Source organism: Micropterus salmoides, unplaced genomic scaffold (assembly GCF_014851395.1).
Source record: "Micropterus salmoides isolate LMB-PRFRI ecotype aquatic unplaced genomic scaffold, ASM1485139v1 Ms_hic_scaffold_10, whole genome shotgun sequence".
Classification (NCBI taxonomy): domain Eukaryota; kingdom Metazoa; phylum Chordata; class Actinopteri; order Centrarchiformes; family Centrarchidae; genus Micropterus; species Micropterus salmoides.
The window spans coordinates 4,611,400-4,636,034 of record NW_024040041.1 but is presented as its reverse complement, the minus strand read 5'-3'; the positions used below and the strand labels follow the sequence as shown (position 1 = coordinate 4,636,034).

The window sequence follows — 24,635 nt, the reverse complement described above, 5'->3', positions numbered from 1 at the left end:
CAGATGTATCACTTGAAGCTAATACTGGATAAAAGGTTCAGTGTTTAATATTTAGGAGGATCTATTAACAAAAATGCAAAACACATAACTGAGATTTCAGTGGTGTATAAAAAAACTTATATAATGAACAGTTATGTTTTACCTTAGAGCACTGGTTCCCAAACTTTTTCAGCTCAAGACCCGAAAGAGAAATCTGCTGTCTCCGGGTGACCCAAATTTACAAAAATACATCTACATTTACAAACTACAGATAAAGAGCAAAACAAACCATGTATGTAAAATGTATACATTTTCTTATTAAAGTAAACAAAAACAACAACAGTCTATTTTCATTTCTGTTTCTCATGCTTTTCTCTGCTCTCATTTTTTTATCCCCTCACATCATCACCAATCTCACCACTGATCTTTACTCTGGGCTCAGTTTTTGAAAGCGCCATGCTGAGCAGAGAAATGTGAACAAATGGAGGACCACACGTATTATTTAGCACAAGAGCCGACAGTGTGTCGCCCAGCGCAGCTTCTCCTATGTGCTTGCAAAGGGAGGAGTGAGCAGTGAGTGAGTCGTTGGATGCCATTCGCAACCCTTACTGCTAGATGCCACTAAAACTGACACACTGAACCTTTAGGTTAGATAAATTTCACCGCTTTTACCCAGAATCTTGCCTTGAAGATTGTTGTCTCTACTCTGCAGTCTCCTGAATACCCCAAACTGCAGTAGATTCTGATTGAAAATTTAAGGTTCAGAGCTTTAGTGGGCATCTAGTGGTGAGGGTTGCGACTTGCAACCAACTGCTCAACATGCTCTGTAATGCTGTTTGGCACAGTGGTTCTATTGAGCTAAATTACTTTAGCATGCTAACATGATCACACTGAGGATGCTAACATGCTGATATTAAGCAGATATAATGTTTACCATGTTCACCATCTTGGCTTAGTGGGTTAGAATGCTAACATGTGCTAATTAGCACAAAAAGTCTACAGCCGAGATTGATGGTATCAGAATTGAAAGAATTTAACCCTAAACAAAGTATTGGAAAAAAAATTAATTTTGACCTGCTAAAGGAAAAGTTGGGATCACAACAGTCAGATGGACTCATCTCTGGTATATCTGTACCAAATATTATGGCAATGCATTCAAGCTGCAGTACTTCATCAGGCCGAAGACCCTAACCCCTAACCCTCTGAGTCGCTCTGACTTTTTGACCTTACAAACCTGCTTCTGATTTCTGGGAAGACTTCCAGGAACCAGAACCTGTTCATGCCCCAGAACTATTACTAATGCCTGGGAGAAATCCAAGGAAAAGACACTCCTCCATCAGCGAATCCATGACCCAAGACATGGATGTCATTCCTGTCATTCTCTAATTCCTGCATAATCCTTTAGGATAGCAGGACATGCAAGATGAGTAGTTCTTACTAGATTGCTCATCCCAACAGCTACCGAACTTGCGGCATTGTTGGAGGGCACGTATGTGCCCATGGGCTTTCTGTTGGGTGTACTGCAACCTATGCTTGGGTCAGGGCTGTAACGGGATTTTCCTATTCCTCATCAAAGTGTCCTCAAAAATGGCCGCCTCAGAATTCAGAATGGTTTTTAGCTGCCTAATAAAGGTAAATATGCCAGCATGGTGAGGTCCAGGTCAGGACCTAATTACAATGAACTGACTGAGCGCGAGTGCCAGCTGATCAGGCATCTGGCCAAAGTTACTCATCACATGCCATTTTTAAGATCACCATGTGTGCATAAATTTTACTGTAGCTGCACCAGGTGAGAGGATTACTGCTAACGCTGCCAGTGTCAACCCTCTGAGCCTCACAGGTCCAAAGGGTTTGTGAATGTGATTCGTCATTATTAGTGCTATGTGTCATCCCCATATACATCGGTATAATAATACATATTTAAATTAAAAAATCAGCAACAGGCAAGATTTTGCATTGTAATCTGCTTTTCTCCTTTTGATATCTGTGGAGTTTGCAGTTTTGTTGTCACATATACCACATGAGTTCTTTGTTTTCAAACCTTCAAATAGCCAATTCCTTTCTATCTTATGTTGCATGTCTCTTGTGTTCTATTTACGAAAGATTGGACTGTCGATGTTCTTCAAAACAGAAGTTAATCAGGGCTCTTTACAGGAAGCAGTACAACTGTAGAAAGAGTTAAATCCTCTGAGTCTTTTATTTTATGATTAATGCTCTTGTGCATCTGCTGAGCGAGAGCACATAGCATGGCCATCTGTCCTGGCGAGTGTGTGTGTATGTGTGTGTTTGGAAGTATGCTAAGAAGCAGGAGGGGGGTGGAGAGAGGGATGGAAAGCATGTGTACGGTGAGATTGTGTTTGTGTGAGAAAATGATATCAAAGATCGAGGGCAAATGCAAGCGCATGTGTTTGTGCGACTGTGGATTGCTTGTGGGTGTATGTGTAGGTTATAGAGTCAAAATACAAATTGGACACCTCTGACTTTGTGTGTGTGTGTAGTGTAGTGTAGTGTGCACCTGGGTGTTATCCTCTAGCTTCTCGTAAGAGAGTTTCCTCACAGGCTGTTGCACAGCAAACTGCCAGTTTTGGCTCCTGTTGTCAGCAACAGCTTTCTTTGTTGCCTGGAAAATTACAGGCCACATTTACATACACGTTTACAGTAATCCTCACTGTTTTCACACATTCGTATAGATGCACAGGCACACATAAATTAAGAACTGCACAAAATCAGCAGGTGCGCTTGTACATTTTTCATCTCACTAAGTATAAATATGTTACTTATGGAACTTATAGATACTTATAGGCCTGTGCGCCTGTTCAATCGCCTGTTGCTCTGAACAGGGGCTTGACTAGTGATTTCAGAGCCGAGGGCCAAAGTCCTTCTGTGGATTAAGCTGCCTCAGTTGCTTCTCTCTCTTCATGTAATCCCAGACAGACTCGATTATGTGGGGGCCATGCCGTCACTTCCAGTACTCCTTGTTCTTCTTTACGCTAAAGATAGTTATTAAGGACTTTCGCTGTATGTTTGAGGTCATTTCCATGCTGAAGAATAAATTTGGGGCCAATCAGATGCGTCCCTGATGGTATTACATGATGAAGAAGTATCTGCCTGTATAGTATCTCACAAAAGTGAGTACACCCCTCACATTTGTGTAAATATTTGATTATATCTTTTCATGTTACAACACTGAAGAAATGACACTTTGCTACAGTGTAAAGTAGTGAGTGTACAGCTTGTATAACAGTGTAAATTTGCTGTCCCCTCAAAATAACACATCACATAGCCATTAATGTCTAAACTGCTGGCAACAAAAGTGAAAATGTCCCAATTGGGTGTCAATAAGTGTCAATATTTTGTGTGGCCCCTATTATTTTCCAGCACTGCCTTAGTGCTCTTCCACTCCTCCATGACAACATCATGGAGCTGGTGGATGTTAGAGACCTTGTGCTCCTCCACCTTCTGTTTGAGGAGCCCCACAGATGCTCAACAGGGTTCAGGTCTGGAGACCTCGGCCCCTCCATCACCTTTACCCTCAGCTTCTTTAGTAAGGCAGTGGTCGTCTTGGAGGTGTGTTTGGGGTTGTTATCATGCTGGAATACTGAGGGGGTCATGCACTAATAATAAATAATAATAATAATTAATAATACATTTTATTTATAGGCGCCTTTCTGAACACTCAAAAATCATAATAAAACAGTACAACAATAAATCGATAAAATTAACAACTATAATTACAGTGCATAAAATTAGGGTACGTAACAACTGGAAACAAAGATTGAGAATGAATGATCATGTGGGATATGCCAGTTTAAAAAGATATGTTTTCAGGCGGGATTTAAAAATGGATCTTTAGAAGAGGCTTCCTTCTGGGACGATGGCCATGCAGACCGATTTGATGCAGTGGTCTGAGCACTGACAGGCTGACTACCCCCACCCCTTCAACCTCTGCAGCAATGCTGGCAGCACTCATACATGTATTTCCCAAAGGGAACCTCTGGATATGACGCTGAGCACATGCACTCAACTTCTTTGGTCAGCCATAGCGAGGCCTGTTCTGAGTGGAACCTGTCCTGTAGAACCGCTGTATGGTCTTGGCCACCGTGCTGCAACTCAGTTTCAGGGCTTTGGCAATCTTCTTATAGCCTAGTCCAGTGGTTCTCAAACTTTTTCTTGTCAAGGACCCCTAAACTGACACATTTTTGATAAGATTTTGTCGCAGGGTCTCCCATCAGATGGGATTTTGTCTTTTATATTTTTTATTACAGAAAGTGTGCGCAACCAAACTAGTCATATGTTTTTTCATTGTGTTACTAATGGATGGAATGTATAGTGAAAATAAATTATTCCAGTTTTTGCTGGGACCCTCTGGAGACCCCTCAAGGACCCCTTAGGGTCGCCGGACCCTACTTTGAGAACCACTGGCCTAGGCCATCTTTATGTAGAGAACGATTATTTTTTTCAGATCTTCAGAGAGTTCTTTGCCATGAGGTGCCATGTTGAACTGGCACATGCACTGATCAGTATGAGAGAGTGTGAGAGCGATAACACCAAATTTAACACACCTGCTCTCCATTCACACCTGAGACCCTGTAACACTAACGAGTCACATCACACCGGGGAGGGGAAATGGCATTACTCCTTTCAGTGTAGACAGGAAGTTAAAATACAAAACATTATTATCTGAACATGCTGTTGTTTCTGAAACGGAGATGGTCAGTAGGGTCTGAAAGTTGGTGTTAGGTGATTTGTGCACATTTTATTTGGCCTGATCTTTGGCGAAAAAGGCAACAGGAAAAGGTGAGGTGGTGAAATGCTTACTTAATCCACTTTAACATACTCACCTGCCCATTATGCTTTAAATATTTACTGTTTGTAGGCAGCCATCAGTCATTTTGTACTGGCAGATAACATAGTTCTAATGGCGAATGTTAATTAATGGCCAAACAGCAACAATATCATCCCACATTATATGTTAACGTGTGACCATGCTGCTCTGAAAAGGCCATCAACTTCATTTACATCCGACGCAGTGACAGTGACCTTCATAGTCCCAGCAAAGATGCTACAGAAAGGTGTGATAAGACCTCCAAATATGACAAATGACTGTCTTCGCCAAGACTTTGAATGCTCTGCAGCATGCTGACATTTTACTAATAGATTGGACAGTACTCGTGCATGTGTGTGTGCGTGTTGTGAAAGTGACAGTTCATTAGTCATATCCTATCTCGTGGACTGACTCCAGTACACAAAGGCACACACCACACACACATTCACACAGAGAAACATGCACACACCCACTCAATCACACAGTAATTGATCCGTGACGACAGTCTCTCATTAACTAACCCAGAGACTATTTGGACATCTTTATTAAATTTCATTTCATTTTGATGTGGCATTAGATAATAATACCAAGAGAGTTCTGTTAAAGGCGATGCTGAGTTTGATCTTCAAGGCCAAGGGACAAATAACACTCTTCTCTGCGTTTGTAATTAGTGATTGTGTTACATTTGCATCATCCATTTGATCTGATTTGAATTTAGCCTTGAAGAGCTGGGGAGTGCCAGAGTATCTGCTCATCCTCTCGTTCCCTGCACTAGAAATATTTCACTTGTAAATGATGTACAAAATTTGTGCAAAACAGAACAGCTTTGAACGTTAATTAGCCTTTCTATTGATATGTTTTTTCACTGCTGGTTGGACCACAGATGCCTTAACAATTGTTGTTGCTCACCTAGCACATATGCTCAAAAAGTTTGCCTAATTGTTGTGTGGCCCATAGTGTCTCTCTCCCTGTATCTGCTGGCTTGTACCATATACTTTACACCAAAAGGATCATACAAACAATTGTTTTTTGTATTTAAAAACTTTCTTCAAACACATTTAGTCTTTTTAAAAAAATAAATAATTGATCTTTACTGTTTAAGCATCCACCAACAGCTGTGTTGCTGTACCACTGTTGGAAGCTGGCAAGATTTGACAGCAAGGATGATTATGCCACACTGTATTTGCCACAAACTTTATCAATCCATAAACATCCATGTGTTAGCTCCACCCTCGACCTCCTCCTCATCCAAGCACAATAGGTCCTCCAAATAAACAAATTGGTTGCTTGCCATTGCCTTTCACAAAGAGCTATGTGAGCGATTTGATTATTAGAACAAGATTGTCTGTTCTAAAACTGATGAAATAATCCACCCTGTTTTGCTCAATATGAGGTTTTGTTCCGAGCACATCCTTGTCCTTGTGATGGGGTGTGTGGTGGCTAAGTAGGTATAACGCATACCATAACCATTTACTCAGGTAGATGTACACAGAGGATGTTTTTTTTCTTGTGAGCGCGGTCCCGCTGTTCAAGTTCATGTCCCAACACTCATCTTCACTCAGCTTGTCACTAATCTGCTTCAAGGCTGACAGTTTGTCAGCCATGAAGCAGATTCTTGACTGAAACGCTCAAAAGCAACATTGATGTTCACTGTGATTGTGACACATTCAGCTTTGCCGGGTTGTAGCTGAACTGCAAATAGAAAGCTGAGATGATCATCATTACACAGTGGGAGCTTGTAAGGTCTGTGTTTAGTTTAGTTGACTTTAGTCTGGTTCAGTGTTGTCATTTTGGAATTGAGATATTTCCCAGTAGTGTCTTGTGGCTAAATTTCACAGATATTTTCAGGGTTTTACCAGCACCGTATACCTGCTCCTTGTATTACTAACATCTTGTTTAAAACATCAAGTAGGATAAAATCTATTTAAATGTAATCATTAAAAAAATTTTCTCAAATCTTTCTTTTTCTGTTTGTTTTTTTGCAACTGTGTTTCATGCTTAATCTACACAAATAAAAAAACGAATCCAAAAAATGCAATGTGATGCCGAAGCGAAAGGGTTGCTTCCATTGAAAGGGATGGATCTATCACAGGGGTGAATGGTTAAACCAAATCAACTGAATATCACATAAAATAAAAACAGCAGTTATCTTTCACAAAGCCCTCAAAGAAATAAGGAAAGTGAAATTCAAAGGATGGCACTGTACTCATGTGTGGGGAGTTTACTGCTGGAAACTCTTAAAGACCTGTATTCACATTCTGTGAGCTTTAAAGGTGTCTGTAAAGTGTCTGAAGACCTCACTACTGTCAGTGGATTCCGATGAAGTTTTCATGGTGGGGAAAAAATAATAATCTAAATGTTAAATTAAGGGGAGACCCTGCAGGTGAATACGGTAAATAAAAACAAACAAAAAAAATAATCTATCACCATGAAACTTTCCTAGTTGATAACTTACATTAAGACAATATTTTTTTGTATTACAGGTTTTCTGAAATATTTAAATATGCAAATGAGGCAGTATCTAATGAAATATACGTTCATTAGCATCTATTTCAAGAACTAAAATCTGAAAAGGTTCTAAATTATTGTTTTATTTTGTTGACATACTCAAAAGTTTTTACAGAGAGGATTTTGGATATTTTTTTTATTATTTCATGAATCACAAAACACTGTCAACAGTCATAAAGAAATAAATTCGACCTGTTTTGGGGAATAAAATGTTCTATAATTCAGGCTATGAATGGAAAAACCTTCAGAATACAGTCATAGTAAAGTTTGATGTATGTAAGTGTGTATGAAGAAGAGATTTTAGGCTCAGAGTATGAGGAAAATCTCATTTTGAGAAAACAGCCTGTAAACATAATAATTGTAAAACTCTACACATTTTCATTGAAAATCAATATTTACAGACCCAATATCCAGTCAAAACCTTAACAACAACAATATATAACATCTAAAACTCATCAGAACTAGTCTTTGAGCTAGAGTCCAAGTCAAGTCTCAAGTTACTCGTGGTTAACATGAATGTTCTATCACCTGCTGCGTTCAGTCCAGGCTGCTTATAACACTGCATAGCTGTAAGGGATTCTTTAACTGTATGATCCTGTTTGTCACTTAAAAAGTGCGAACTAAATCAGGAAGCATCAAAGCACACCACGTGATGCATCTAAACCAATCCCGTTGTCAGAAATTGATACAAGCCAATCAGATTTCACACTTAGCTTAAATCTGCCTCTGTACTTTACAATTGGTTGCTAGCACAAAGGAAATGAACATATTTGGATCGGACAGTGTTGTAAAGAGACAGAGCTTTCCCACGGTACTGGGGATCATATGGTGGAGACAGCGACAGCGGCAGGAGATGTTGCGGTAGAAAGCTAACTTTTTGGCAAAATATATAGATGCACAGAGACAAACTGTTGTAAAATAAACTACTAAATGTATATTTCTGTCACACTCTGGCCTGTCTGCCATGTCGTGTTTTGCACTTTTGTGTTTAGTTTAGTCTGTCGTCTAGTGTTCAGTAACTCTTGTCATGTCTGTTACCCCAGTGATCCCTCTGCATGTCTGTCTCTGTTTTCCCCTGCTCTCTCTGCCTGCCTGTGCCTCGTTAGTCTCATGTCTGTCACCTGTGTTGCTCCCGCCCTGCTCGTTAGTCCCTGTGTATATATACCTGGTGTTTCTGTCTTGTCCTTGTCGGGTTATTGTATGTTGTCACCCTGTGTAGCAGTGTGTTTCTCGTGTCGTCAGCCTCACTTGTCGCGTTTCCCTGCCCGTTATTGGATTTTGTATGTTGGATTTCTGTTGGACAACCTTTGTTTTTGGACTCTGTCATCAGCCACTCAGTTTGTAAGTGTGCTCACCTTTTGTTTAATTAAAACCACCAAACTATACCTGCTCCGCTCTGTGTCCTGTGTTTGGGTCCTCCAACCTGCTTCACCGCACAAATCCCTGACAATTTCTAACTCTTTTTTTCCCCCACTAGTCTGACAGAAGACATGTTAAAAAGGAGTCCAAAACCTCTAAATTGACAAAAAACAAATTGGGGAAAAAACAAACATTTGTCATATTGCACATTGCTACAGCACCTCTTTGTGTGTTGAATGCTCAGTTTTAGCCACGGAGTGAAGCATCTTACTTCTATTTTTGATTTTTGTTGGGAGTTGCACATACGTAGTACCTACAGTAGTTAAGGACTACTAGCCAAATGGAAGCAGAGTGGGCGACTCATGACAAGCAATGTAGTGCCATCCAAAACAAAGCCGCTTTGTTTCAACCGTACATGTTCCCAAACCAGCTTCAATGGAGCTTTTCAAAGTGGAAAGTTACTCATTTGTAACAAATGTAGCTTTCATAGGTAACTTTTTAACTGTACACTGTCTTCCTGGTGGGTATCTAACGTTTGGTGGGGAGGCAGCGGGGCGGACATTTTGTCACTGTGTGTGCTGCAGCTCAGTGTGTTTCTCCACCAGTGTTTTTGAGGAGGTGCCACACTAGCCTCGAGCTGTATTTAGGCAGTCCAGGACCAGTGTTTTAACTCCCTTTGAGGTGAACTTTGGGCTTTTTCACTTTGCAAACCTATTACGTGCACAAAAAAGATACATAGTAGATATACAGTATATCATAATAAAGGAAAGGGACAAAGCCGAAAACGCATATGACCCCTTTTAAATGCTCTCCTCGATGTTACTTAACACAGAAACACAGGACTCTCCCAGATGATCATAAAAGGTTTACGTTATGGACACCAGTTTTAATTATTTCAACTACATCTCTGAGAAATCAGGTTTTGGCGTGGCACATGTTAATTGCCATGAGCCATTGGTATATACTGTAGAAGAGGCCAGCTAGAGGTGTAAATCAAAGTTGTAACAATTTCAAAACATGTTTTTGAATTTCTGAACAAAACATGATGTCACAGTTGCTGAGCTTACCCAAAATCTAAATCTGAATTGATTTAAGCTGCAGATTCTGTTTTCAGTTTCCACAATACAATTGTCTTCAGCTTGTTGTAAACTTCTCCCATGATTTGTCCACAGACTTGTATCTTTGACTTTTTATCAAAGAACCAGATATTTCACACACTTCGGAGTCTTAGAAGTGTTCCCACTGGAAAAACAAACAATGGGACTTTAGCTTTCAGAAACAGGGGCACCCAAAATAATTCCTCCAACATTAACTGTAACATGACACAGGTATGGCAGATTCACTAATTTCTGAATACAAAACAGGCCCTTGATTTCACACAAGTAAACAAAGCAGCTTCTTATTCCTAGGCACCTCTTATGGGTTTTGTCAGCTGGAATGACAACTGCAGCGAGCAGATTTTATCAGCTGTGGCTACCTAGTTTAAGATGAGACTAACAAACTTCATTAAAATATTAATATAATAATGGATGGTTGGGAAGAAAACTTGCATTAGCCACACAGTGGTTTGATTTATGCTTTAATGTTTGCATTTTCAAACACTTTGCTTCACTTTTACAAGACAAAGATTTGAGGATGTGAAATAACTCAAGGATTTTGCAACTGTTATGCTAACTAATGGATGGTTGGCTGGAGTTGCTAGAGTGTAGAGCCGTCATTGTAGCTCTAAACTCTTATTTCATAGCATCCTAACCAATGGGCCCCCCAGAAATATTTCATAGGGGTGGCCAGATGGGGTCACTGGAAATCCTGGGGAGGCACACCAAAAACAAAAGCCATGAATGAATTTCAGTTCTATGAGCTGGTGTTATGTCGATATATGCTACACATCGAGATGTACTACTTGGGAGTTATTTGCCCCCACCCCATGAATTTGTCAGAAACAACTAAGAGTTATTCTTGACATCCTACTTTTTAACCACCGATATGACAGAATATTTCATGATTTTTATCACGGTGGTCTGGCCACCCCTTAACGGCACCCCTGATCCTACCCCAAATCCTAAGTGGATGTTCCAGTCCTGAACAGGCATTTTTTTTGTAACCTGTTGCCTTACAAAATATGGTTGTTACATGATTCCTTCCTTTTGGAATTAACAATCACATTTGTAAGCTAGTTAGCCAGACATGCATGTTTGCAGCTTATGTATAGAGCAGATAGATACACTTTTGCTTGTTTTCAGTATTGTAAAGGTTTGAAAACGACACCAACCGGTTGACATAAGTCATAATTGGACAATCACCGTTTGGGGGCAGGGTGTGGCAAACGGATATCTGTGTGCGTCCCCCCTCAAAGCCACTAAGCTGTATCTTTATCAGTAAATGAGCAAACTGGTGACTAAGTTTTACAACCACCTTTCCAAGCCTACAGGAGGTAATGCTTCACCTCGAGTCCAGATAGGTTTTAGAAGACTGATGTCTGGTTATATATGATCAGAACCAGTGAATCCTTCAGGAGAAAACCACAGAGGTTTGGTGTTTTACCACTTTATAATTCATCTGGGGGAGAAAAAATAGGGGAGAATAGAGGAGGCAGCTAAATATCAGTTTGACTTGATTGACAAAAGAAATGTCAAGAGGGGACCAAGTGAAATAAAATGAGAAGAAATAAAAGGAAACGGACTGAAAGGAGGCAGTGATTAGGGAGGGGAGAAGAAGAGCAAAGAGTGAAGTGGGGGACAGTACTAGAGAGAACAAGCCAGGAGGTTGGAAGTGAAAAGAAAATAATCAGAGAGAGGTAAAGAAATGAGAGGAGATGAGGGGGAGAGTAGATGGAAGTAGACAGAGGTGAGCATGAGGTCATTCAAACAGGGAATTAATCATTTTGACAGTCTATCTGTTCCCTTCTCTGTCATTCTCACACACACGCACACGCACACGCACGGACACACAGGCGCTTAAACACTTATCAGCATTAGGAGTCAGAGTAGAATATAAGTCAGAGACATAGATGGATCAGTGTGAGTGTGATGGTAACACACTGTGTGTCTGCTTCTTTCTGATTCTAGACAATTAGGATTTTTGACAGATTAAAGCTGGAAGGAACTTTAGCATTTCACACCTGTAGTTTTGGTTCATTTGGTCCAGATCAAGGGAAACAAACAATTTTCACCTAGTTTATTTCTGGTACGGTTCATGTTCACACTGGCTTATTACAAACAAGCCACGAGCTGTGAACATGAAGTTATAAAGAATGACAGGTAGGGGAAATCAAATTCTGGTGACAACAAGTCGTGCTGCACTTTACTGATCCTCTCATACCGTGCAGGCCTACCTCATGCCCACTGGGTCTGGTCTTCCCAAATAACCGTCACCAAATAAAATATCGATAGTGGTATTGATAAAGAACCGGATCATTAAGCAGTCTCAATAAGGGTATCAATAAAAATGAACGATTCCCATTCCTATTTACATTAGCTTTCTTTCACCCCTATAAAGGTCTCAATAAGGGGGTCCAAGCAGAGTCCTGTGTGGTTTGTTTGGGGTATGAAAGCAAAGCAGACCAACCAAAGGATTTTGTGATAGTAAACTTGTGATTTTAGCATGAATTCTTGGGATAACTACTATTAAGGGGATAGTTTGGGGTTTTTGAAGTAGGGCTGGATGAGGTATTGTCCAGTAGAGGGCAGCTGTTTTGCTGCTGACCCTGTCCACAGCAGTACATTACTTTTTATCATTACCGATACAACTCTGTTTCTCTAAAGAGGTGACATGCTGAATGCCATGTACTGAATGTAATAAACTGACATATGTGCATTTTTACATAACATTTACAAATAACCATGGTAACACCTATGTGCATCAGAAGGAGTGAAAACAGAGGTGTGTTGTACTTCTGTCCTAGCATGGGGTTTAGCAGTTACTCATTAAAAAGTGATTGAAATGACTGAAGCGTAGCGACCACACAGTCATTTTCCAAACATAATATTGCATTATAAGATGTCTTTTTTACTCCGTGTTCACAAACACACAAAAAATATTTCTCCTATGCTCTTTGTGACACCAGAGAAAATGAATAAACATATCAGGTTCATTCAAGTCTGTATGACATGTGGTCAATTTGATTTCCCCACATGGATCTATGAAGCACTAATAATGCAGGATTACATCACCAAAACTGTCCAATCAATGTGTTACCTCTGTGTCTGTATGACTTTGTTTACAGCTCTCACTTTGTGAACACCAAGCAGAAGAGAACTAAAAGGCAAACAGTGTATAATTTATTTCAATTGGTCAGGACCAAATTAACCGAACTGCAGGTGTGAGAACAACCTTAGATTTCAGCCAATCAAGCCTTTCAGAAAACCTGTGCAAGCAGCAGCAGCATTTTCTCATTCAACCCATTCACTATGAGAGACATTGCTTGATGTACACTATATTGGGTCTCTTTGCTGAAATGAAATTCTGGCGTTACTGGCAGGAAATCAGTTCTGCTCACAGGACGTGACAAATTAAAAGTTTGCAGTAGAGTGCAGGAGGCACTGAGACTACCTACTGTAATGCAGCTTTGAAGAAAATGATTAGCAGAAGCTCTTTCTGAAGCAGCTCCAATGTGTTCAGGCTGATATCTTGACTGTTTTCCAAATTTTTACTCTGAAAATGTAATTTAAGATGGGATCAAACGACATCCGCGTCCCGTAATACATTTTAAAAGAATGTGCAAATTATACAAGGAAGCTCGCTTGAACGCCAAATTTGCACATTAATCAAGGTCAAATTTGCCAGTGGATGATTATGCGGTTTCAACACAAATTAGTGAGAGAGCCTGGATGTTAGAACATCCATTAAATTGGACTTAGATATTATTTATCAGCGCTGGTTAGCTGCAATTAGCGGCTACATTTTTAAACATCATCTTAAACATCAACTGCCAGAGTCAGAACATCTGCTGCCATTAAAAATAAATAGACCAATTTTGACTTGAAAAAAGACAAAAATATCTATGAGACTATACAACCCAAAGACCAAGAGATTCTACTGACCTATAAACTTTCAACTGATAGCCCTTGAGGCATTATCACATTTGAAAATAGTGGGGAAAAAAACTGTTTCGAGCTTTTTGAGGCCATGAATACCCAGCATGCAGTGCATTCAGAGCACAGAGATGTATTAGCTGTGTGAATGAAAAGGCAGATATAAGTAGTAAGGCCAGCACAGAGCTTGTTATGGTTGCAGTGGTCATCCAATGGCTATATAAACAACTAAATAAACATAATTAAAAACATAGTGGTACTTACAGTATAATGAGGGATTTCAATGAAGGAGAGGAAATTATTTTGGATATGAATGAGAACTTGAACAGTTATAACCTCCAAAGCTAATAAGCAGATGTTAATAACCCCACACTGGCTGAAGGTTACACGAGGCAACTGCTCTTCTTCTGAAAGTAATCAATCAGATTGGCAATTCCCCCTCATGTAATTTCATGAGCAGTACATAATATCATTAAGGTGTCCCAGACTGCAGTGGACACAATTAATAAAGAGGCAGAAGGTGCATTGTACTGAATGCAACATGCCACCTTAACAAAACCAATGTCTGTGATTGCAGCACCGGTGTTGGTTTAACACCGTGCCTTTGCAGTTTGAACACAAAACAAAACTACTATTAGATGTCTCGCTATCTCTGCAACTCAAACACGCTTGAGGTATAGCGCTTTTGTAGAGGCACTGCCCTCACAAGAAAAACAACATTGGTCATGTGTTCAAATGCCAATGACGTTAGCCAATGTTTGAATGTTCACATTTACCTGACAGGAACCTCTGGTGGCAGTGTGAATTAGGATTTTCCAACGCGTCAGCTGGTAGTGCGGTGTTGATAGGGAGCCTAGAAACCGGTAGATAAGCTGAAAGGTAAATACCTGAAAATATGACTTACAAAATCAAAATGCTGACGCCATCATTTCCACATATGTACAAAGAGGTTCCATTTCCAATATGTTAAAAATAAACTAAAAATAGTATCTTCCAAAACCAATAAGTGGAGTTACATATTCAATTTGGAAGTTAACATATTGTTTGTGGATATCTAAAATCAGTATATTGGCTTTCACAGCTAATAGGCTACCTTCCAAAACCAATATGTGGTGCTGCAGACGGAATTGGGAGATTCCATACTGGATTTGGAAGTTAACATACTAGATTTTAAAGGTTAAGGAGCTGGAAGTATGATTTTTAGTTAACATATTGGTTTTGGAAGTTGGCAGACTAAATTAGGAATTTTGACTGCTAAAATCAACATGCTATTTTACAGATCTATAATGGCATCTTCCAAAACAACTTTATAACTTTCAAATCTAGATTCAGAAGTGGCTGATCTGAGAGCAAAACTTTCAAATTCAAATTTCAGATTTGGAAATTATTCACCACTTATTCTATTTCACCAAGCCCTTTTACCCCAAATAAGCTATGGGTCTTGAACCGGTTATGTTTCCAACAGTTTTGAGCAGAACCGTTGTAATCATGGATGCATAATTAATGGAGGGCGTTGCACAATGCACAACAACTTGTAGAATATGACACACCTACATCGGTTCGCACTGGTTCCTTATTGGTGGAAAAGGCTTATCACTGTATCTTCTCCTCCAAATCCAATATCTACATTGCAGATTTACACACAGAGCCTCCAAGATCTAAGTTTGAAAATGGGCATTATATCCTACATACCATTTTGGAACTTCCAAATTTATAATATTCACTGCAAAATATTCTGCCATCTTAAGCTTTTAACTGCACTTCTATGAGCATTGCTATTCTGAGTTAACAGGGCAATTAAAAACAATCAGATTTTGGCACTTCACATCACAAATATAACATATTATGCTGCAAAAAAAGAAGCAGTAAATATCTTTTTGAAGTGTGGATTAGTCTGGTAAGAGATGCTCAGCCCTGCAGCAATGTGTCTCTTTATCACGAGTGCGTAGCTGGGATCCCCGAGGGGGAAAGTGGTTGGAAATCGCTGTCCTCCAGCAGGATAATACTCCGAAAGAGCAAGCAAAGCAGAGCTTTCTACTCCTCCATCCTCTAGCGTGATAATTAAGCCCACAGTGTCAACAGAGGGATAGCCAGAGAGCTTGTCTCTAATAGATACCGACAGAGCAGAGGACTTAAATTAAAACCTCTGCCCTCACTGTTCGTTCATTGGGTTACATGCATTATGCAGTGGCCTATTACAGCCCAGGTCCAGGTGGGACCATTCACTTTTCCTCTTTTAAATATTAGCATCTCATTTCCCTTACTGTTTGAAACGCTTCCTAACCCATTTCTCTATCCATCCAAAAGTGTTTCTCTGTGTCTCTCTCAAATTAAAGTTTGCCAGTTTGTGCCCAATTCTGTCCATTTCCTTTTCCATCAGTTTATTCTCTTTTCCTCATGTTCTGATGTTCTGCTAAATCTATTTTCCTTTGTCTCTTTCCTGCTGGATGTGTAATTGTGTGACTGCTTCCAAATTCTCTGTCTTTGTCTGTATCTGTTTCTCTTTCAATTAGTGTGAGTTGTTATGGGGTGTTGCGGCTAATGGTATGGGATATTTTAATTACAATAATAATTCATGGCATGCATAGAAGTATAAACAGTAATTCTATAGCTTGTCAGCTCTCTGTACTGTAGCTTCATGTATCATGATGATGCATATCACAATGATAACTAGATTTAGCTATGTCATGATGCCACTGTGTCCAGCTCTGTGAAGGAGGGGACTTCTTATTCTTGTATCCAGCTCATTTCCCACTGACTGCCCAAGTCATACATCTTCACTAATTGCAAATTCAACCCCGCAAAGAGGCAAAACTGTATGAAACAAGCAAATTGTTATTCTTTTGACTAATGACTTTTCTGGGAAGCACAAGCCAACCTTGATACTCTTTCTCTGTATTTTAGTTTATTTTTCTCTGCCTTTCTGTTGTTTGTCATCTGCCATCTTGATGAAGACAAAAGCAGGCTTCTTATTTCTTGCTGTTGCAAGCTAAAAATTATACCTATTACTAACAGATTTTATCAGCTGTAGCTGGCAAATGTGGTTAACTGTAGCTCCATAAGTTACTTGACTTTCAAGCTGGCTCGTTTTGAAAAAAGAACAGGGAAAAGGGTCTTATTTATACAATTAATGGTTCTATGTGGGCTGCATACATTATATAATACTAAATGACTGAGGCTAAAGCTACATATCCAAAGCATGATGATACGTGTAGAAGACATGGAAATAAAGAAATATTGGTCCTGTATTGTAGTGTAGAGCTAATTAATCGTAGTATTATACATGTAAGGGGAAGAAATGTAAGATCAGACTGTTCTTTCATTCTAACATAACCCTCTTTGGCTGCTTAGCATACATGTAGGTTAGATCATGCCTTATTCTTCATATTTTAAAACAGAATATTTCACTTTTAACACTACAAGAGAAGGCTTTGACAGTAGGATGAGAAATAACTTGATGCAGCGAACACTCATACCGCCAACATTCTAGAACTTCCTCTAGGCGCCGCAACGGTTTGCCAGACCGCCATATACAGGATGCAGTTTGTTGGGAGGGATGGTGAAGATTTTTTAAAGGTACTTTATTTGTCACATACATGTAGCGAAATTCATTCTTTGGTTGATGTGTCCTGTCTACAGCTTCTATGAGGAAAATTCTCATAAATTCAATCCTCCCAACTATATGGAAGTACAATACTAAATTGCCCCTTTTAATACAGCCATGGTTCTGATGGTCCAGCTAGGGGAAAAACGGAGGGAAGAGATATTCACATTGTAAGTTTATCCAGTGAAAGCTACAGTGAAGTCTGATGAAGGTAAAAGCTGTGCTCTTCTATATGAATAGCACACCAGTCAAAGGATTTACAGACAAAGAAAGACAAACGTTAAATGTTCCTCCATTTCACCTCTTTGTCAGCAGCCTGCTCTAAGGTCCTCATTAGATTTCATGTCCAGCGCCGTTACCACTCAGCCATCACAGCTCTCCTTTTCTTCAGTTTCATCTTTGCTATTATTAATGCCTTCTCCATCCTATCTGCTTTTCTCTATTAAGTGTCTTTTGCATCCACACCTTGTCTTCTTTTTCCATATTTCCATTTTCCTGCAGTTTTTTCACTATCGCATGTAATTTTGTGTTTTTTTTTTCTTTCCCCTTCCAATTTTTGCTTTTCTACTAGTCTGATCCTCGTCTCCATTCCCTTCCCTTTATCGACTCTCATGTCTCTCAGTCTTTGCACCCTCTCTTTCTCCATACATTTGATTCCATCATCTGCTTGGCAGAAAAGAGACGAAGGCTTTGAAGATTTGCCTCATGCTGGTTTGGTTTTCTAAGACCACATCAAACAGCTTTAATCTGTTTGTACTCAATTACTTGGAGTATGTTTGATTTGTTTTCCTCAGTCCAGTGCAGGGGGCTCCCATATGCAATTGCCAATCCTCACCTGCTGTGCAACAACCCCACCATCTAATGGAGTTTTGTTAAAATGTGTGAAAAAAAAACACCCTTGAGATCTCAGCTTCTGTGTTGCTCATCTGTAGAAACAGCTGTTCCTCTGCTGTAACTTCAGTCTATGCTATATTTTAAATTGAATGTCAGTAAACACACAGTTGTGTCTTTATTCATCTGTCACAATGTTTCACCAAGCTCTTTCATAAGCCTTTTCTTCATAACTGACACTGCTTGCTATTAATACTATAAAATTATTCATATGCTGTCCTGATTTTCAGGAATTAGACATTTTTAGGGCTTTTTGCTCCCCATCGGGCCTCATGCAAGAAAAGGTCAGTTCAACAAATACCAGCACTAATTGCCATGCACTGTGAGTGAAAATTCATCATGTGCACAGATGGCACAGTACAATACCTGATATTCACCATAAGGGACTGGAAACTGGAAAAGAACACAAAATAAATAAATAGGAAGCTTAGAGATGCAAAAAGAAAGCAAGTTGCACTCAAACTGCAAAACGGTATGTGCATGTTTGTGCTGTAAAATCATTAACACAATATCTTTTGTGAATTTGAGTTAGATAGCAGTTGCAAATGGTGCACAATTCATGGTGTTATCAGCGGCCACAGATTCACCCCTCAGTATGAGAAGAACTTGTCCCATCTACCGGTTTTCTTGTATTTATTATTTTCTCTTAGGCACAAATCAAATCCACAAGTGGTCCAGACCTGTCATGTACAGATAGTCTGCCGTTCTTCATGGAGGGGAAAGATATTTAACTTGAGAATTAAGACCTGATCACAGCAGAAAGTGGCAAAGCAAAAAGTATCAAGTAGCCACTAGTATCAAAATATTTGATACTAGTGGCTTAGTAACACGTGGCTGGTTGGTGAACTGCTGTAGCTGGCAGGCTAGCTGCTAACAAGCCAGACAGCCGGTGTAGGTACAGGCAGTTCTTAGTTAAGCACTACTAGCCAATCAGAAGCAGAGAAGGGCGGGTCAGTGAGAAGCAAACAGGGCTTCAGCTTCGGTTCAGCTGTACATGTTGCCGACCAGGTTGGCAATTTGGACTGGAGCAAGAGTTTCAGAGTGGTGAGTTATTAATCTGTAAAAAAAAGTATCATTCATCCATGAAGTTTTAACTGAGCTCTGTCTCTACATCACAGGATCAATTATGTCCACTGACTGCCTGGAGGAGCTGTGTGCTGCAGCTCAGTGTTTTTCCACCGGTGCTTTTGAGGGCGTGTCGGACTAGCCGCTTGGCGAGCATTATATGACGCACATTTAGCTTTCATCCCTGTGTCGTCACAAGGATGAAAGGGAAACGGCTGGACTACAAACGAGCTGTTTTCAGGCAGTTCAGAGCAGAGTTTTCTGTGGGAGACAGGAACTCCCTTTGCGCTGGACTTTGGGCTTTTTCACAGTGCAAACCTGTTACATGCACAAAAAAAGTTAGATAACTCAATAAAGAAGAGGAGAAAAAGCCAAAAAGCATAATACCACCTCTTTAAAGCCATAATCTGAATAAATGTGTAGTTTATTTCCAATTTCTCTGATTTATCTACCCATATATACAAAAATGATATACACTAGGTATATCATTTTTGTATATATATATAACATTTGCTTTTGTTAGAAGCATAAAGGGAACTTAATCTCGTTATACAACCCTGTGTTGTAAAATGATACATAAATCTACTTTGACCTTAAGGTACATTAAAACGTAATGTAAAATGTATATTCTGTTGCCAATGTCAGCAGTTTCTTGGAAAGGTCTCACTCCAGCAGCTGCTGCAGAGTTTTTATGTAGGTCACTGTCAAGATCAACAACCTAACACCCAACAGTGTAACATCATCTGTAATGGAGTACTTTCTCTTGTCCACTTCTGTGACTGTCATGTCACCTTGACTGCCTCCCATTTAGGTCATGGAGCACTCAAGATGTTTGTTTGGTCGTCAAACCATTTCTTCTTTATTTCTGTAACAGTATGGCTGTGCAATGACAAGGCCTTCACACCTGTACTCCTCATTTTTTTGATCCCCTAAAATCACTGAGGACACTTCAAGCTCTGAATGCTCACAAACGCAGCACCTCCTCATGAACAGGTGGCACTCATCAGGTTGAAACGGGGAATTTAAAACAAGTTTGAGCAGTCCAGGGGGGTTGTTGAATCCAACTTGGAACAATCTTACAAGCTCATGTAAAAAAAAAAAGGTGTAGGATAAGAAGGAGAAAATGCATTCTTAAAAAAACATATTGATTTATTATACAGTAATAGGAAAGTGCTTAGCCTCTGTGCTGCCTGTTACTGTTAACCTGTTGACGTAAAAGAGTGAAAATCATTCATCAGTCATTTTTAGATTCTAAATCCTTAGCCTCTTCTAAAATGATGTTGTGCTATTCTTTAAGGATTATGCTGTGAATAGATTCCTCGCTGGTGAGTAATGGTTTAATTTCATACTACCCCGGCAGAGGCATGGCGCAATTAAACTGAGGCTCAGTGCTTTCTCCTCATTTATTATAATACAAACAGCAGTAATGAATATGTGAATGCAGCAAATGTCATATAATATGTATGATGAATATGGCTGGGATGCGGGTAAAGAGCATAAATAGTTTATATGTTACTAGAGGCATTGTGAGGAGCTGACAACATAGGGCTCTGAGGCCATATAGCAACAGGATTGCTGTTTTAATCCAAACTATCAGTTTGCAACAATTTGTCATACTGTAAATAAAGTAACAATTTGTATTGTTGTATTGTATTATCGGACAAAGAAAGAAATAACAACAACTCTTCATTGAATGGAAAGGGCAGTTGAAGAAGACGCAGTAAAGAAGACACCATAGATACATTGAATTCAGTATATAGAATATGGGTTTCCCATATGTACTGCCATTCATAGTTTTCTGTGATTTGGTTTTACATATGAAGCATTAGGCAGACAACAACAGGGTTAAAATAATCTGGGTTTAATTATATAAGGATAAGGTTGTTCATCTCCATTTTCTGCTCTGGTTTCATCAGAAACTGCAGAATATGCTAATTAACCAATGATGTGTATATGAATGAAATCTTATGTCGTTAAGGCACTGCCGCCATCTTGTCGATTGTTGTTGTGTTGTCGATGTGATTAATCTGTATGGATGTAAGTGTGACACTATGAGCAACAAATCTAGTGTCAGCCATTTGGAGCAATGAAGAGATTACAAACACACTACCAAATACATGTATGAGCCAAAATACTGGGAACCATCTCCAGGACTGTTCTTCTGATGAAGTAATTTATTATCTTTCATCGTGGAAGACCGATTGCAGGAAACCTCCCAGGCCAGACAGGTCCAATTTATCAGGAAAACATTAACCTCACAAGTGCCTCCCACAACAGCTTAAGTTTGTTCGGATCCGAATTAATCTTTTGAACACCAAAGTCACACAAAAAGCTTTAAAAAGCTTAAATCACACAATAACCTGGCCGCGGTAACATTAAAATTACTGTTGTTGCCAGTGGAGTTTGGTGGTTTTGAAGAGAGCGATAAAACAGCTATCTCTGGTTAAACACAGGATCTTACTTTTTAAACAAAAATTTAAATGCATTCTATTGTTACTGCCTGTGTCCTGAGCTCTTTTGGGTGGACAGGCAAAGATTGTAGATAGGGGCTGTTGTGGGGGGCACCCGTGAGGTTAAAGGCGTATTTGCGTTTGCCAGATAAACAGGAACTGCCTGGCCTGGGAGGTTTCCTGCATTTGGTCTTCCATGATGAAAGAGAATAAATTTCTAAATCAGGAGAACTGTACTGGACATGGTTTCCAGTATTTTGGCTCATACATGCATTCACCAGTGTGTTTATAATCTCTTAATTGCTTAAAACTGCTGACATTGGATATTTTCTTGTTGATTCACTCAGTGTCACACTTCACACCGAACACACAAGATGGTGCCAATGTGGTATTGATGTCAGATTTCATTCCATATATTCAGACTTCATTCAATATATTCAGATTTCATTGCATAGATTCAGACTTTCATTCCATAGATTCAGACTTTCATTCCATAGATTCAGACTTTCATTCAATAGATTCAGATGGACAAACTTCATATATGTGTGTGTGTGTGTGTGTGTGTGTGTGTGTGTGTGTGTGTGTGTGTGTATAGCATATACAGTATATATAGTATATACAATGTAGGCTATATAATATTTTGTCTGTGTAATTAGCTCAGACCATACAGAACTTTGGGATACAGTGATGGAAGCAAAGCTACTAAAAATAATTAGTCTGTGTTGTATTTTGTGGTTACCAACCACGTCAGCACTGTAATTCTTTTGTCTTGCCTAAAACATACCTTGCCTCTCGCTCTAGTTGACTTCATAAAACTTAGCATAACATTAATATCGAGAGTGAACAAGTGAAGCAGAACTGTCCTGTTGTTCCATAATTAGACTGAGCCTGTCAGCTAACTAAAGCCTCCATAAAATATACAAAAAAAAGAGGTTGCTGCAAACTCTGTCACACATCACAGCACATCCTACTTTTTCCATTCTGCATTTTGTCAGAAGACAAAGCTGGTATAGTTTTATAAGTGGGCCATGATGCTGCTAGGGCTGGAGGCAATGGGAGCATAAGGATAAAAAGGGGCTCATTACAGCACTTTGGGTGAAAGTGTCATGTAGCATATGTTACACTTAGAAATAAATAATGATAATAATAATACAAGCAACACCCACATGGTAATAGACCAAAGCGTGTTACAGTTAATCGCCAGTGCAGTTTTATTAAAAGTAGACTCTCACTGTATTTTCTCAAGTCAAGAAAAGTATTTAACCAAGTTCTTGTATTTCCAAGAAAGATAGCTACATTCTAGTGTTCTGCAGTATCAAAATGTAAATTTTTCTGACTCGGGACATTTAACTGGCTATATGTAGTTTATCACTTAAATCACTTATTAATAAATCAAATTTTAACTTCCGTATTGTCAATGGGCTCTAATCTCACTCACAGGAAGCACACGCCTGTTTCCTCTGTTGCTTGTATCATCCACTATTCCGCTTCTATTTGAGGACAAGGGGTCGGATTCAGCCCTGTGCGCTCTCCGGAGCCTCTCTCCGACTACAGCAAGCCCTGTGCTGAAGCCTGCCAGGCCAAGAATCGGATGATGTTGAGTAAAACCAGTCAACATCAACAATGACTGTGTTACGGAGAGAGTCACGTTAGCTCACCAGCTAATGCCAAGCAGTTGCTAACGTTATCCGGTGCAAAGTTGTATCACTTTCCATGTTACTTCACCAAGTACTGATTTAGCTTTCAAGAAAGGATGTAACGGTAAAAAACAAAACTGGAGCTATTTGTTTACTAGCCTATAGTTATACAGGCAGGGCAGCCAGCTAACGCTACATTAGCTTGTGTTTGCTTCGTAAAGTTTATACTTTGATACTCAGGCACAACTTCTCCACCTCTCAGTCGCTGTAACTAACGTGACCCACTTAACATACAATACTGCAACACAACAGCAACAACAACATAGAGGAAGACTCATCTACTAATGTTACAGTAAAGTTACTTACTGCGGTCTAACTGTTATAAAGTTAGGAACAATCTCATTTATAATATTCAGTTCTGATAGAAATATTACTGTAACGTTGCAGTGGGAGTTTACCTGAGTTTCCAGCATGGTGTATAAAGCTGTCTCCCTGTCTGTCTATAGACACTCTCACACTGCCTGTTCTTCGGGAGTACTGTGCCGATATGCGGCTCGCTGCGCTGTATGTAGCCGAAGTTAATCTGACTCTGAGCCGGGAATGTTGAAGTAACAGAGCCGCATACTGGTTTACCTGCGTTTATTTGCAGGATCTCTGACTGAAAGCGGTTGTGTTTCGGATTATGCTCGCTCATGAGTTCAAGCAAGCACACACCTGGTTGGTTGCAATCTTAAAACCACACCGCTAGCAGCCACTGGAAACTACATATTGCCCCTTTAAAAATTAAACAAGAAAGAAAATTACTGAGAGTCAAACTAGCAGCTCTGTGAAGCTATAATTATGCACAGCATGCTTTAAACTCAGCATGCTAACATGCTCTCAATGAAAGTAAACAGGCTGATGTTGATCAGGTAATGTTCACCATGTTCGTTTAGAAAAATATGTATTTAACCCTATCCCCTAAAATTTTATTCTGGAGCAAAAGTCAACCCAATTTTCATCCCTGCAGACCAGCTGCAAAATTTAAATATAAATTTAAATATAAAAACTGAGTTTTTCTGTGGAGCTTGGCTTGGATCCAGCAATTGATGTGGTTGATGCTCTTGCCATGTTTACAACAGTATTGTATGTTGTCTGCTGTTGTGTCTTGAACCAGTGAAACCTTGAATCAGTGGTTATGGTTTACGTCCAAAAGAGGATCTCCACAGCAGATTCAACAGGCTAATTGGTCAGGAGGTCACTGAAGGCAGTAGCAGACATCGCGTGCATAGCTACTAGACTTGA

The 24,635-nt window shown here is 39.6% G+C and overlaps 1 protein-coding gene across 1 annotated transcript in view; it reads left to right on the top strand.

Annotated features, from left to right (window-relative positions):
• Positions 1-24,635, top strand: part of LOC119882248 (carbonic anhydrase-related protein 10-like) — a 121,698-nt gene that overhangs the window by 81,276 nt on the left and 15,787 nt on the right. The window lies entirely within an intron of this gene.